The following is a 13,749-nucleotide window of genomic DNA, read 5'->3' on the forward strand; positions in this document are numbered from 1 at the left end:
TTGACTTTGTCTCAATTTGGGGCAGGAAAAATTCAGTATCTTGAAAATGTTCCCTGGACTGGAGAACCGTTTGCAGCTCAGTTTTTCTCCTGGGCCTGAGGCTCCTGGCTTAAGGCCCTTGGCATTGTTTCAGTGTGAATTCTATTTCCTGTGTGGCTTGGTCAAAACAATTTTGAGGAGGGAAATAAATGAAGCAACCAATCGGTAATACTAACAGTGGTAGCATGGATGCTTCAGTGGTGACCCAGAACATAACTATTATTATTCCTATTATAATAGCACCTGGAGGCACCCACTGAGACTAGGGCCTCCCCTATCATGCTGGGCGCTGTACGGGACACACAGTGAGAGACAGCCCCTCCCCAAAGGGCTCACCGTGTAAATAGGGGAGTGGGAGAGGAACTAAACACACAGAGAGGGGCAGTGACTTGCTAAATGTTGCACGTCAGAGGCTAGCACCCAGGTGTCCTGAGTCCTAAATCCAGAGCCCTACCCACTAGCCCATACGGCCTCTTGGTAGCAGCTGCTGCCCTCTCTGACCATTCAGCCGGCTCTCCTTGTCCCAGATCCCAGCGGAGGCGGTTTTATTCTCAGCAGCAGCAGCGTCAGTTTTCCCAACCCTGTTCCGTTCTGGAGCACGGGAGATGCTGAGTTTGCAATTAAATCTTCTAGATTATGACACTTGTGAAAGTAAATCCTGAAATTTCCCAGGCTCATTTTAATAATTAATTTATTTGACATTATGGGCAGCCAGCATGGGAATCTCCGCTCCAATCCTGCCTGCAATCACTTAATTAAAATGGGAGAAATTACCCCCTTGCTGTTAATTTAGATGCAAGGAGAGACATGTGGTCCCGGTCCAGGTCTCGCTCTGCTGCCAATCTCAGCTCCCAAGCAATCCTCAGCGTAGCACTCCCTGGTTTTAAGGTGGGAGTCCCTTGCAGAGGCAGCACAGACATTTTAACCAAGCTGACAGTCTCCAGGGAGCCGTTTGTACCATTTTCCCCACAGTCCTCCCAGAGCTGGCAGAGAACCCAGGACTCCTGGCTGCAAGCCCCACCTTGCTCTAACCGTTGGACCCCACACTCCTCTCACAGCTGGGAGAGGCGTTCTGTTTCTTTGACCGTCTGCTGCACCCACTAGACCGTGATCCTTTCGCATCTCCTGGCGCTGCTATTTCACAGACAGTTCCCAGCTTTGCTAATTCCAGGGCCGTCACCTTTGACACCAAATGCGCTGGTCAGCCCCATGCCCAGAGCTCCAGGCATTCAACCATCCTGGCTGCTTCCAGCCCCTGAGAGTTTTTAACAGATTGATGTCACTTCCTGCCTCACCTGATCCCCCGGCACCTCACTGATGCCAGCAGAGGTACCTCTGCTCCTTCAGGGAGCCGGGAATAAATAACCCCCAGGCTGCCCTGAGTGTGGGGAGCTGCCACGCCTCTGTTAAAGTTTCACATGTAAACACAGCTTATGAGTGATTTTCCATGGCAAAGGTTTGTCGACATATGAGACTCTGGAGCAGTTTTACGGCCACTCGTATATTTTGAGCTGGCGAGGGCAGGAGTCTCAGTTTCCTGGTGCTCCACAAACCCCTCCTTCCTTTCCAGGAGCTTTTGGTCTCTGCCCTGAGGTGTCATGGGCACGTTGCTCTAGCAGTGTCCTGTGCAGCTGCTTGCCCCAGTGCAAAGGGGGCAACACTACAGAGCCCTGGCTTGACAGCTAGAAAACGATCAGATTCCGAAAACTGGTGTCAGTTTAAAAATAACCCCAAGTATTGGTAAAAGTTTTACCCGAAAGTTTTACCTTTCTAACTTTTTGATGAAAAAACACAAAAAAACCATTGTCAGTAAGTGAGAAAGTTTGTTTTTGTCTAACCTCCTCCTTTTATTTGACCAGTGCTGTTGGCTGCGTTCCATGCCTGCTTGGCGCTGCTGTGAATGACTGCAGAAGGCTGAGGGGATCCATCCCCTGTTGTCCAGTCCCAGCTTCTGGCAGCCAGAGATTTAAGGATACCCAGAGCATGGGGCTGTGTCCTTGACCACCTTGACTAAGAGCCATTGATGGACGTATCCTCCATGATTTCACCTAATGCTTTTTAAAATCCAGTTATACTTTTGCCTTCACAACATCCCCTGGCAATGAGTTCCACAGGTTGTCTGTGCGTTGGGTGAAGAATTACTTCCTTATGTTCATTTTAAACCTGCTGCCTGTTAATTTCATTGGGTGACCTCTGGTTCTTGTGTTATGTGAAGGGGTAAATAACACTTTTTCTCCACACCATTCCTGGTTTTATAGACGCCCACCCTCTCCCCTCTTAGAAAAGAGATGACTAAAATGATCAGTCCCAGGCTTTTTAATCTCTCCTCATACGGAAGCTGTTCCACCTCCCTAATAATTTTTGCTGCCCTTCTCAGCACCTTTTCCAATTCTAATGTATCTGTTTTGAGATGGGGTGCCCAGAATTCAAGGTGTGGGCATACCATGGATTTATACAATGTCGTTATTATATTTCCTCTCTCTTTATGTCCCTTTCCCAATGTTTCCTAACAGTCTGTTGGCGTTTGTGACTGTGGCTGCACGTTGAGCAGATGTTTTCAGAGAACTATCCACAGTGACTCCAGAGCTCTGTCTGGAGGAGTCACAGCTAGTTTCGACCCCATCATGTTGCACGTATTGTGAGGTTCAGGAAATGATGTGAACTGGCCAAATGCAGTAGATCAGAGCCTGAGAGAAATAAATATGGAGAAAGTCACAAATGGCTGTAAAGGGGCAAGAGAGAAACTTTTTGTTCTGTTTCTGTACAGCACCTGGCACAATGGGGTCTGCCAGGGCTCCTAGGTGTTACTGTAAATAATGAGTAATAAGAGACAGATGCTCTGTAAGGTGATAGGTAAACCTCAGGGCCCTGTCGTGCTGGGTCCTGCAGACACAGAGCGAGAGATACTCCTTGCCCCAAAGAGTTCACAGGCCAAACAGCCACAGGCTGGGATGGGAAACTGAGGCACAGAGTGGGGAAGTGATTTGCCCAAGGTCACAGTAGGTCAGTGGCAGAGCTGGGAACAGAACCTAGGTGTCCTGAAAATCCTTGAGGATGCCTTAGTTAATACTGAATGAGATTCTGGTAGGAAAGGTGCTGTGAGAAGTGCTAATTAATAAATTCTTCCCCCAATTAGCACCTGTGCAGAACTTTTCATCTTCAAAACCCTTTGCGAACATTACCCCGTTTAATCTAGTAAAATGCCTATAATTATGTTCAGATGCAGCCTGTGAAGCCGCGGCGGATTCAGACAGAGTGAGCCAGGGCCGGGGGAAAGACGGACCACGAGGGTAAATGGCACCAAATTGGAATATTATCCACATTTCATCACTTGGAGCCTTGCTGACAGCCCGCAGAAAACATCATGATATCTGGTGAATCGCAGCCAGCCGGCTGCCTCATCATTTCACTTTTCTCCCCACCCCCCGTCTCATGTGCATGAAGATTTCCCTTCTGCTTCAGGCCTCTGGGCAGCAGCACCTGGTTTTTTAAACCTCATCTCATCCGTGGTTGTTATTTATCAGCTTTCTGAGGCTGAGCCCGGGCAGTAGGAAGCACTTAGCCCCGGAGGTGGGAGAAACAGACTCGGCTGACGGAGCCACTCGTCTTGTTATGAGCCCAGTGCTGGCTAGATTCTTGCGGGAGAGAGGCTGGTGCAAAATGTGATGGGTTCTTGATTGAAGTTACAAGTGCTGGCTCCCCGGTGCAGAGACATCGGCCTGGAAATGACATTTCAGCAGCTGCAGGGAGCCTGAGGTGCTGCAGCTCCATCCAGTTTGTCAGCTGATAAAATGGGTCGCCATGGGGGCAAAAAGCCACTCATGGTCCACGCTCAATGCATGATACATGCCCCCCTCTGTGCAAACAGCCCCCCCCCCACCCCCGGGCTTACCTGTGCATTACAACAGCAGCAAAGCACTTGCACTAGGGGCAAATAGGAGCTGAAGGTTCCCAGGCGTGACCGTCTCCCCAGCAGGCCTTAAAGCCCCCTCCCAGGACAGCATCCTGTGGCACCGTCTCAGCTGGAGACCATGCAGCTCAGTGCACAGTGCAATCCACAGGGGAGAGGAATCTGTTACAGCCCCAGCAAGGGAGCCTGGCTCTCCAGTTCAGGCTGCAGCGACTCATCTTCCGAGCTCTGGCAGACCCTGGTTTTATCCCTAGAGGCCATCTTGGCCAGCGCTGTCATGCTGGTGGCTTTACTGGCCACCTGGGGTGCTGGGCACTGAGCTCCTGCTGCAGCCTCAGCAGGGAGAGAGAAGGCATCTCCCTCACTCCTGATTTCAGAAACCTCTCTCCCTCCCATGGTCCCTGCACCTCACTGTTACAGAGCGGCAGCCAGGGCCAGTGTCAAAGGCTCTGGACTCAGGACACTTGGGTTCTGTCCCTGCCCTTCGTTTGGCTTGTCTAAATGCCGTTTGAAACAGGGTCTGTGCAGCACTTCTAGGGTGACCAGATGTCCTGACTTTATAGGGACAGTCCTGATATTTGGGGCTTTTTTCTTAGCTAGGCTCCTATTATCCCCCCACCCTCTGTCCCACACTTGCCATATGGTCATCCTGAGTGCTCAGCACAAGGAGGGGGCCCTGATTTCAGCCAGGGTCTGTGAGTGCCCGGCACAACGGGGGGCCCTGATCTCAGTCAAGGTCTGTGCAGTGCTCAGTGCGATGCGGCCCCGATCTTGGTTTTACCAAAGAAGAATGGGGCATTGTGCACTGGTATAAATGCTTCACAGGGTGGAGGGCAATGCAGAATTGCACCCAGGGTCTCCTGAAAGAAGATCCAGGTTTCTTAGTGTGTTCCCATGCCTCAGACCCACCCAGCAGCTCCACGAATTCTGGCTATTAGCTTGCTCATGAGCACAGCCTGAGTCCCACCTGACCTGCAGCGCTGGGTTCTGAAAGGTCTGTGAGCAGCCCCATGGTCCCATCTCTGTATCTGGCCACATGATGGACCCGGGCAGCGCTGTTCCTAGGACATAGCAGCAGCTGGGAGCAATTGACTATCAAAATAGTTGTTTAGTTCAGGTGGAATAATTAATTTTTGAAGCTGCAGCCCAGAGTGTGGGGACACATCCATCACACGCAGCCCAGCGCCCGGAGGAACCGTCTGTGATGTTTGGATAACAAGAAAAGGGGCCACTCATTAGTGAAGAGCCCCTGATTACCCAGCAGCTGTTAGCAAACTCTCTGGGTTTAATTACCTGTGTGCTCTGTAGAAACATGCCACAATAGCCTGCTCAGAAGTTATTCAACTGCTGCATTGAAATCAAATCACAAATAAAATAAGCGTCCATGTGGTGCTGCTCTGCAGATAAACCAAAGGTCACGCAGGGAGCCCGGGTTGGTCCAACACCGCACCTTGAGTGACAGGTGCCAATTCCAGTGCGCAGCTCTGTCCTGCTATGCTGATCCCAAAGCACCCAAGGCCCTGTCCTGAGCCACCCTGCACCTTGCGCTGTCACTTCCACTAGTGCACAAGGCTTCTCTTGTGGCTAGCACCCACTTTGCACTCGTGGAAGTGTCTGCCTCTGGCAGCAGGGAATCAAGCCCTTTACTCCTATACTGGGTGAAATTCTCTGGCTTGGGTTACACAGGAGAGCAGAGTGGATGATCATCTGGCCTTAAACTCTATGCATAGGGGTATCTATAATTTATACACAAAACTGCACACAGTCTCCACACTGCTTACACAATGCAGACAACCTACTCCCTAGCTGAGCTGTAAACACAAGGGACCAAATTCTGCTCATTTGCTCTGGTGTAAATCCAGGGTTCTGCCATGGATTTGGGAATTACTCTGGTGGAACTGTATCAGAGGGGTAGCCGTGTTAGTCTGGATCTGTAAAAGCAGCAAAGAATCCTGTGGCACCTTATAGACTAACAGACGTTTTGGAGCATGAGCTTTCGTGGGTGAATACCCACTTCTTCAGATGCACATGGTGGAAATTTCCAGGGGCAGTATATATATGCTAGCAAGCAAGCTAGAGATAACGAGGTCAGTTCAATCAGGGAGGATGAGGCCCTGTTCTAGCAGTTGAGGTGTGAAAACCAAGAGAGGAGAAACTGGTTCTGTAGTTGGCAAGCCATTCACAGTCTTTGTTCAATCCTGAGCTGATGGTGTCAAATTTGCAGATGAACTGAAGCTCAGCAGTTTCTCTTTGAAGTCTGGTCCTGAAGTTTTTTTGCTGCAGGATGGCCACCTTAAGGTCTGCAATAGTGTGGCCAGGGAGGTTGAAGTGCTCCCCTACAGGTTTTTGTATATTGCCATTCCTAATGTCTGATTTGTGTCCATTTATCCTTTTCCGTAGAGACTGTCCAGTTTGGCCGATGTACATAGCAGAGGGGCATTGCTGGCATATGATGGCGTATATTACATTGGTGGATGTGCAGGTGAATGAACCAGTGATGGTGTGGCTGATCTGGTTAGGTCCTGTGATGGTGTCGCTGGTGTAGATATGTGGGCAGAGTTGGCATCGAGGTTTGTTGCATGGATTGGTTCCTGAGCTAGAGTTATTATGGTGCGATGTGCAGTTACTGGTGAGAATATGTTTCAGGTTGGCAGGTTGTCTGTGGGCAAGGACTGGCCTGCCACCCAAGGCCTGTGAAAGTGTGGGATCATTGTCCAGGATGGGTTGTAGATCCTTGATGATGCGTTGGAGGGGTTTTAGCTGGGGGCTGTATGTGATGGCCAGTGGAGTCCTGTTGGTTTCTTTCTTGGGTTTGTCTTGCAGTAGGAGGCTTCTGGGTACACATCTGGCTCTGTGGATCTGTTTCCTTATTTCCTCGTGCGGGTATTGTAGTTTTGAGAATGCTTGGTGGAGATTTTGTAGGTGTTGGTCTCTGTCTGAGTGGTTAGAGCAGATGCGGTTATACCTCAGTGCTTGGCTGTAGACAATGGATCGTGTGATGTGTCCGGGATGGAAGCTGGAGGCATGAAGGTAGGCATAGCGGTCGGTAGGTTTTCGATATAGGGTGGTGTTAATGTGACCATCACTTATTTGCACCGTGGTGTCAAGAAAGTGGACCTCCCGTGTAGATTGGTCCAGGCTGAGGTTGATGGTGGGGTGGAAGCTGTTGAAATCGTGGTGGAATTTTTCCAGAGTCTCCTTCCCAGGGGTCCAGATGATGAAGATGTCATCAATGTAGCGTAGGTAGAGAAGGGGCGTGAGTGGACGAGAGCTGAGGAAGCTGCAGCCTGAACTGGTGGAGCTGAGAGTCATGCGATCTTATCACCATTCACAACTGCAGGTGGGCTTGTGCAGCCGACGTTATACAGGAGGGCAGACGAGATCATAACAGCCCTGTCTGGCTTTATACTCTGTGCAGATGTAAGACCTGGGCAAATAATGCACGCTTCAGTGGCAGGTTTGTAGAAATTTTGGTGGTGCCCAGAACCTGTCCCTGCCCAAACTCTGCCCTCCCCAAACTCCGCCTGCCGAAGGCTCTGGGAGGGAGTTTGGGTGGAGGAGGGGTGCAGGCGCTGGGAAAGAGTTTGGGGGAGGGAGGGGTGCAGGTGCTGGGATGGGTTGGGGTGGGGCTGGAGGTGAGAGGTTTGGAGTGTGGGAGAGGGCTCGGCTATGGCAGAGGGTTGGGGTGTGGGGTGAGGGCTGTGGGGTGGGACTGGGGATGAGGGGTTCATGATGCAGGAGGGGGCTCAGGGTTGGGGCAGATGGTTAGGGTGCAGGGGGATGAGGGTTCTGGCTAGGGCTGGGGTTGAGGAGTTTGGGGGTTGGAGAGGCTCAGGGCTGGGGCAGAGGGTTGGGGTGCAGGGGTGTGTGAGGGCTCTGTCTGGGGCTGGAGATGGGTTTGTGGTGTTGGAGGGGCTCAGGACTGGGGAAGAGGGTCGGGCTGCAGGGGTGTGTGAGGGCTCTGGCTGGAGATGATGGGTTTGGGGTGTGGGAGAGGCTCAGGGCTAGGGCAGAGGGTTGGGGTGTGGGGGGATGAGGGCTCTGGCTGGGTCTGGAGATGAGGGGTTTGTGGTGTTGGAGGGGCTCAGGACTGGGGAAGAGGGTTGGGCTGCAGGGGTGTGTGAGGGCTCTGGCTGGAGATGATGGGTTTGGGGTGTGGGAGAGGCTCAGGGCTAGGGCAGAGGGTTGGGGTGTGGGGGGATGAGGGCTCTGGCTGGGTCTGGAGATGAGGGGTTTGTGGTGTTGGAGGGGCTCAGGACTGGGGAAGAGGGTTGGGCTGCAGGGGTGTGTGAGGGCTCTGGCTGGAGATGATGGGTTTGGGGTGTGGGAGAGGCTCAGGGCTAGGGCAGAGGGTTGGGGTGTGGGGGGATGAGGGCTCTGGCTGGGTCTGGAGATGAGGGGTTTGTGGTGTTGGAGGGGGCTCAGGGCTAGGGTAGATGGTTGAGGGTGCAGTGGGGGGGGTAAAAGCTCTGACTGGGGTATGGGCTCTGGGGTGGGGCAGGGCTGGGGATGAGTTTGGGGTGTAGACAGGCTGCTCTGGGACAGGGGCCAGAGAGGAGGACTCCCCCCAGCCTTTTCCCAGCCGGCAGCAACGAGCTCTGGGGGAGGGGCCCCCCTTTCCTGCCCCCCAGTAGCACACTCACCCTCACCCTCACCCCTGTCACTGCATGTATTCTTAGGGCCCCTTTCAGGTCCAGGAACCTCCCTTGCCTCCCCCATGGTGAGTGCCAGGGGGTGCAGCGTGCACCTCCTCCCCTGCTGTAGCCTCGCTGGGGGTGGGGGATGGGGCTGCCATCTTGCCCAGCATGGGGCAGGAGCGGTGATTGCGGGTGGGGGAGGGAGCGCTGTGCTGGTGGAGGGTCCCACCGGAAAAGAGAAGGGTCTGAGGGGGGAGGGCAGGCTCAGAGTCAGTCTGCCCTGGCAGTTGAGATGGGGTCACTAGGACAGGCTTGACAAAGCCCTGGCTGGGATGATTTAGTTGGGCTTGGTCCTGCTTTGGGCAGAGGGTTGGACTAGATACCTCCTGAGGTCCCTTCCACCCCTGATAGTCTATGACCCATGTGGCAGCCGTTGCTGCAGGGAGGCAAGCTGCACAGAAGAGGCAGGGACACTCTGCTCCCTCCGGGGTGCAGGGACGTGCATGGGGCCAACAAGGTGGAGCCGGGGGACACTTGAGGGAGGCACGAGGGGGGTGGCAGGTGGGGCCACCCAGCCCCTAACATTGGTGGAGCTGGGCCTCTGGGCTCTGAATATTGCTGGTGCCCGGCACCACGTGGGTATGTAACTCCCCTCCCATGAATGCACCCGGTCCCTGCACATATTCATTTGAACGAAATGAACGCGCAGAGAGATTCTCGTGCCCCTCACTAGCCAGCAGCGTGTTATACCTGCCGAAGAGGATTTGACAGCCCCAGGCAGGAATTTAAATTCACACCTGCAAGCATTTGTGTGGGAAGTGCTTGCAACTTCATCCAATCAGGGAACAGCAGTAATACCATGTGACTTAACAGCCCACTCACCAGCTTTAGTGCTCAGGCTGGAGAATAATAAGTTGGAGATTTTCTTAGAATGAACTGGAAAAAGGCAGGAAATTGGGATCTGCTCATGGCTGGTCTGCAGGCAGCTATGGGCCACACATACATGCTCTAGTGTGAATCGTGCACTCAGCTCAAGCTTCTTGTCTCTGCTTAAAGGCCCCACCAGGCCCCAAAACAATGGGGCACGGCTAGGAGGATTTGAGGGATGCTACAGCTGCTGTTCTCCTGCAGTAGGAGACCTGCAGCTCTAATGCTGCAGTTCCCCTCTCTGGTACTAGACCTGACCAGGCCTGGAGCTAATCTCTCAGAGCAGCGTGGGGTTCTCTTCAAAAGCCTTGGTTTGAAAGTTTCATATTCCTGAGTTAACCAGGGATTCCTCCTGCCGCCGGGGCTGGCCCCAGGCTGCAGCCAGCCGTCCCACCGGAAGGGGAAAATCTGTCCATGTGCCGTGGCTCCCTGGGGTGGGATTTACGTTCCTGTGAGCGCTTCAGGGGCGACGCTTTGTGGAGTAGACAAGCCTGAGACGTCAGACTAGGGGTACGTCTACACTGCCGTTGGAGCCAGGTGGGACTGCAGCACATGGGGCCACCCTGTTTGCTTAGGTGTCCACGTGTCTATGTGAGGTTCAGAGTTCAAGGGGCTTGCACAATGAGGTTTGTTCTGTGTCGGGTTCAAATTGGCTGTGTGTAACGAGCTTCACAGACGCTCATCCCTTAAAGGCACAGACCTCAATTACCCTCCTCCCCCCAGACCCAGAGCCCCCTTTGCCTGCAAACGCCTTAAATAGCCTTAGAGAATGACACAGCCTTCAGAAAACCCCTTTGGCAACTGACTGCCCCAAGAGGGGATTTTAAGAGCTTTCAGGTACCATTGTCTGTTCGACTAGGGAAAACCTTGGCCACAGCCCAGCACCCGGGGTAGCTGCACCAGCGCAAACCCCAATGCTGACAAGGCAAAGGAGCTGTTTGCACAGGCAGAGTATTTTTATTTGCATTACAGCAGCAAGTTGTGGGGCCATCTGAAATCAGGGAACCCCCCTCATTACAGAATCATAGACATGTAGGGCTGGAATGGACCTTGCTAGTTCCAAGGCAGGATTACATATTAGCTAGCCCATCCCTGACAGGTGTGTGTCTACAGGGCCACCCAGAGGATTCAGGGGGCCTGGGGCAAAGCAATTTTGGGGGCCCCTTCCATAAAAAAAAGTTGCATTACTATAGAATACTATATTCTCGTGGGGGGCCCTGCAGGGCCTGGGAAAAATTACCCCATTTCCCACCCCCCCCCCCGGCGGTCCTTTGTGTCTAACCTGTTCTTAAAAACCTGCGGTGCCGGAGAGTCCACAACCTCCCTAGGGAATTCGTTCCAGTGTTTAGCTACCTGGAGAGTTAGGAAATGTTTCCTAATGCCCAACCTAAACCTCCCTTGCTGCGATTTAAGTCCATTGCTTCATGGTCTGTCCTCAGTAGATAATGAGAACCATTTATCATCCTCCTCTTCATAACATCCTTTTACGTACTCAAGGTACTGTTACCATGTCCCGTCCCCCTCCCCCCAGTTCCCCCAATCTTCTCTTCTCCAGACTAAACAAACCCCATTTTTTCAATCTTCCCTCATGGGGCATGTTTTCTCGACCACCTGTCATTTGTGTTGCCCTTCTCTGGACTTTCTCCAATTTGTCCACATCCTTCCCAAAGGGTGGTGCCCAGAACTGGACACAGGACTCCAGCTGAGGCCTTACCAGTGCTGAGTAAAGAATTACTTCTCATCTCTTCCTTACAAAACTCCTGCTAATACATCCCAGAACGATGTTTACTTTTGTGTGTTTTGCAGCAGTGTTACATTGTTAACTCATATTTAGTTTGTGAGCCACGCTGACCGCCAGACCCTTTGCTGCAGTACTCCTCCCTCGGCCGTCATTTCCCAGCTTGTATTTATGCAATTGATTATTCCAGTCCCTAGGCCAGGCCCTGCTCCAAAAAGCTCACAGTCTGAAATAGACACAGAGTGGGAGGAGACAGAAGTTGGAACTTGCCTCAGGTCCCTCAGCAGGTCTGCAGCAGAGCCGGAAAGAGACTTCAGCTCGCCTGACTCCCAGGCCAACACTCTACCCACTATGCCATACCAGTGCCTCTCACCTGGTGTCTCACCTCTCAACACAGCGCCACTGAGGAATTTACAAACCTGTGTCTGTAGCATTTACCCCAGTGGGAGCTGTCCCAGAATAAAACCCCTTTCTCTCCATCTCTGCCACTTCCCATTTCCCTAATCAGCTAATTGAAGAAACGCAATAAGAGGAAAATGCGAATGTCAGAGAAAATAAACGGAGGTGCCTTTCCCTGTGAATGGCTCTTACTTTGTAATTGAAAAAGTTATGACAGCTGCGTGTCATAAACCGAAATCATTAGCGTGTTAAGCTCAGCCAGTAATGATGGTGTAATATGCCTTCCCCGCGTCATGTCAGTTACATTTATGAGGTCTGAATTTCATGCATCATGCCCCATAGATGAAGCAAGAAGGCGTGGAGAGGGGTGAGGGTGGGAGAGAGGAGTTCTTAGTTGCAAAACGAGGCAATGACCAACTCTCAACCTATACCAAGGGGAAATGAATGTAACACCAGCCACTCTACTTCAGGAGTTTAGAGTGTGCTCCGCTTCACTCAAACTGGTTTAGTTAAACCCAGGCAAGCCCCTGTGTGAATGGTCTGATTTCAGAATAAGGCTGGTTTATTTCATTTTTAGCTTAAACCTGTTCCAAAGAGCTTTTCTACATGAGAAAAGTGCACTGGTGAAAAATGTAAAACCAAAAAATTTCAGCCAAAATGTTTGGCCTAGATCTCCCATGATGCACCACGACTCACCTCTTGGAGAGAGACTGCAATGTATCATGGGTGTAGGGTGACCAAACAGCAAGTGTGAACAATCGGGATGGGGGTGGGGGGTAATAGGAGCTTGTATAAAAAAAGACCCAAAAATCAGGACTTGCCCTATAAAATCAGGACATCTAGTCACCCTACGTGGGAGTCTCAAGCTGATGTGCATAATGAGTTTTTGGTTTTTTTACAGGCAGAGTGTTTTGCTTCCCCCTATTGCGCATGGCAAGATTTCCGTGCTCCACTGGCAGGTGAGTAACGCTGGGAGAGGCAGTTCTCCAGAAATCTGCTTGTTGTCAGAACTGGCTGTCACCACATGCCAGAGTGCTGGGGCCTGGTTCAAACCCAGTCCCTGCTCGCTAGTGATGGAAAGGCAAGCCCATGTGTTATGCCATTGGCCTTACAGAAGGCCCTTTGCCTCCCATCAGGCTCAGGGCCCTGCTGGGTGTTGCTGACAGAGGAAGGGGAATGGGCTGTTGTGGGACTTTGAGGAGCTGGATTCAGTTCCCAGCTCTCCCAGAGACACTCTCCAGAGCACAGTTCCCGTCTGTGAAATGAGGAATTGATTCTTCCTGTGTCTAAACTGTGAGCATTCAGGGTAAGGATTGTCTGTGCAGCACCCGGCACAACGTACCGCCGGCCAGATGGGCGTGGCTAGGTAAATGATGCGATCACAGAGCGGGGCCATGGTTTGTGACTTCCAGGGAAATCTTTACACCCTGCTGCCAAGAGAGATGGATAGTTCTCATGAGCAGACGATTCTTTTAAGGTCACACCTCGCAATGGGGGTGCAAACGAATTGAACCCCTCGCTGCTAACCTCACTCCCCAGTTGTTTGCCTCAGGCAAGTAAAATTGAGAGTCTATTGCTGGGCCATCTCTCCATCAGGCAGACCAGAAATAAGAACAGGACTCCACGTTCATTGAGGTGTATTAGAGCGAAATTAGTTAGGGAAAGTTCATTGGCCCCGTGGGTGCTTTACTAATTTTGTAGTGAAAACAATAAAGGAGAAAAAATGTTGTTTGCTGAGGTGAAATTGATTGTAATTGGTTTTGATTGTTGAGTTACCTAATGGAATCGTGCTCTTCCTTTAAATATTTAGGAGACTGTCATTAGATAGGTCTGTGTAGCGTCAGGAGGTTTTTGCATTTCAGATGATTTCTTTACCTTAGAAAAGAAAACCTTAGAAGAGATGCTGATGTTTTATCATGTATAGTATTTCTCATCCCACCGACTCTTCCAGGAGCATTCAGACCTGATAAACTCATTAGCATTGCACTTCTCTGATTTAATTCAGAAACTGTGAACGAATGTGTTATACATAAACTGCATGTTTCCCTATGCTGTGAATTATCCCGCCTTGATGATGCAGAGGTTAACGCTTGTCAGCT

The 13,749-nt window shown here is 51.5% G+C and overlaps 1 long non-coding RNA gene across 1 annotated transcript; it reads left to right on the forward strand.

Annotated features, from left to right (window-relative positions):
• Positions 1–1,839: 1,839 nt before the first annotated feature.
• On the forward strand, positions 1,840–12,699 carry LOC127037188 (uncharacterized). The gene is made up of 3 exons (XR_007770304.1): positions 1,840–2,068; positions 3,260–3,329; positions 12,552–12,699. It is a non-coding gene; the product is annotated as an uncharacterized LOC127037188 (long non-coding RNA).
• The last annotated feature ends 1,050 nt before the right edge of the window (positions 12,700–13,749 follow it).

The sequence above is a fragment of the Gopherus flavomarginatus genome, chromosome 18 (genome assembly GCF_025201925.1).
Source record: "Gopherus flavomarginatus isolate rGopFla2 chromosome 18, rGopFla2.mat.asm, whole genome shotgun sequence".
Lineage (NCBI taxonomy): Eukaryota > Metazoa > Chordata > Testudines > Testudinidae > Gopherus > Gopherus flavomarginatus.